The following is a 2,399-nucleotide window of genomic DNA, read 5'->3' on the forward strand; positions in this document are numbered from 1 at the left end:
TAACTAGAGATGTGACTCTCAATTAGCCAGGCAGAGTACACAAAATATATATTCTATAAATGCAAAAACTCAAAGAGTGAAAAGAGCCAGAATGGCCAAGGATGAGAGTAGGAGGTAAGAAGGCAAGTTACATGGGATTTTCTTGCCCAGCATAAGGACTATTTGAACTATATTGGGAAATGGTTAAAAGTTTTAAGTTTAAGGCTTCTTGCAGCCTGAGTGCAGAGTCATGGCTGGACTAGCTTTCAGAAAGTTCCTTCTGCTCTTTGACAGATTATTGATTGAAAGGAGTGCTGCTGAAACTGTAGCCAAAGCTGGCATGATGCTTCCAGAAAAGTGGCAAGAGAAGGCATTGCAAGTAACAGTAGCGGCTCTGGGATCAGGCACCAAAGGAAAGGGTGCAGAGATTTAACTAGTCAATGTGAAAGTTGGATGCAACATTCTTCTCCCAGAATATGGAGGCACCAAAGTAGTTCTAGACAACAAGGGATATTCCTTAGAGATGGTGACATTCTTGGAAAATATGTGGACTGAAATCACTATTGAAATGGTGTCACGTGAAGCTGCCCATTCTGCTGACATTCATGTAAATAATTTCCATGCCTCCTTTTTTATAATAAACTGATGATGCCTAAACTAATGACATCCATTGTCTCTGAAGTTTAGTTTCACTGTACTGTTATAAACATTTCCAATAAAGTGATATAAATGAAAAAAAGTTTAAGTTCAAAATTAATACTGTCATATTTAGGTATTTGAAATATCACTTTGGATGCATGGCCTTTTATTTATTGAGACAAAATAAAATACTGGGGAGGGTGAAAAATAGAGATAGACTTGTGTATATTAGCTTTTGGTGACAAACAAGTACCCTAAGTGCCCATGGTTTACAAAATCATTTCCTACTCATGTTACCTGTCTGTTGTTGCAGTTCAACTACTGTAGATCTGATTTGTGTATTTTTAGCCAATTGTTACATTGAAAGGATAACTCCCATGTGAGACCTACTATCCCCATCCACAGTGCAAAGAGCCTACTGTTGATCTCTTAGTTAATGTTTCTGTTAATATATGACATAGTTTCAATTACCTTCATTGGTCAAAGAGAGTCACATGATCAAATGTAACTGGAGTAGGTCAACAGTGGGTGCCGTAGGTTAAGCAGCAGCACATTAAACATTTGAAATTCTTTTACAGAAGTGAGGTGAAGATCTGGAAGCAGCTAGATGGTCTATAGAGTTAAGTAGGGAAGAAAAGCAGCTAATTGGCAAATCTCCAGAAGAGTATGTATTTCCAGCAGAGGGCTCATGTTATGGGAGAATGAACTATAGAACATATAAATTTGCTTTTCCACCAGTAAATTTGTGATCTTGAGCAATTCCCTTAATTCACCTGGGCTTCATTTCCATTACCTGTAAAATACTGTTTGCACTAGAATTGGGAATGATTGCCTTGTCTTCACCGGGCCCCGTTTCTTTAATGGTGTTACTACAAAAACTGTATGTAATGGTATCTGGACATCTGGAGAAATATTTCTCAGTTACTTAAGATCACTGAAGCCTAAAGAAGATAGCATACAACATAGAAAATAATTATTTCCAAGACACACAGTGAATTTAAAATCCTTTATCCACACCTGACAAAGTACAGAATATCTCTAAGTTTAAGAATTCTCATTTCTCTTTCTAGTTTTGCTAAAAGCATAGTACTATAGCAAAGAGTTCGTAAACATTTCTCTAAATTAAATACCTAACATCAACTCCTCTTCTCTATATTCCATGAACAGACATGTGTGTATGACCACTTCTGTATTGCATAATTTAAATATGACTTAGTTTTTACAAATGAGTGATATCTCTTCTGTATGCATACAAAAATATTATAATGATCCCTGTGAAATGGCATATAAAGGTGCATTTCATCTTCAGGGGTTTTTATAATTGTTCACAATATGAATGGGCTGTAATGCACTTGAGAATTTACTCTTGGAAGAGTAAAATTATTAATTATTTTATTATAAAATTATTTAATAATTTAAAAATTATTAAAACTTTCCTCAGAAAATTTTCATTATAAATAATAATTTAATTATTATTATGTGCACAATTCTTTATACATAAACTTTATATTTATTATATTTGTCCTTATATGTTAATAAAATAAGTTCTCATTATAGTCTTAGTTCCATTATGCTGATATAAATATATTTGCATGTAGCTCTTGCATGCACATCTTCATACCATATGACAGATGCTCCTAAGCAGAACTGCTGTGCCAAGAACATGTGTGCACTAGTAGTTTTATTGGAATAGCAGATAAGGTACGCTTCTTAGAGCTTCCTCCATGACTATGGAACTGATACTCTAATTAGCAGAAATGTAAATTAATAGTCAAATTCTC

General features: G+C 34.4%; 1 pseudogene; it reads left to right on the top strand.

Annotated features, from left to right (window-relative positions):
- Positions 1 to 229: 229 nt before the first annotated feature.
- LOC131908075 (10 kDa heat shock protein, mitochondrial-like) lies at positions 230 to 534 on the top strand (annotated as a pseudogene).
- The last annotated feature ends 1,865 nt before the right edge of the window (positions 535 to 2,399 follow it).

The sequence above is a fragment of the Peromyscus eremicus genome, chromosome 4, assembly GCF_949786415.1.
Source record: "Peromyscus eremicus chromosome 4, PerEre_H2_v1, whole genome shotgun sequence".
Lineage (NCBI taxonomy): Eukaryota > Metazoa > Chordata > Mammalia > Rodentia > Cricetidae > Peromyscus > Peromyscus eremicus.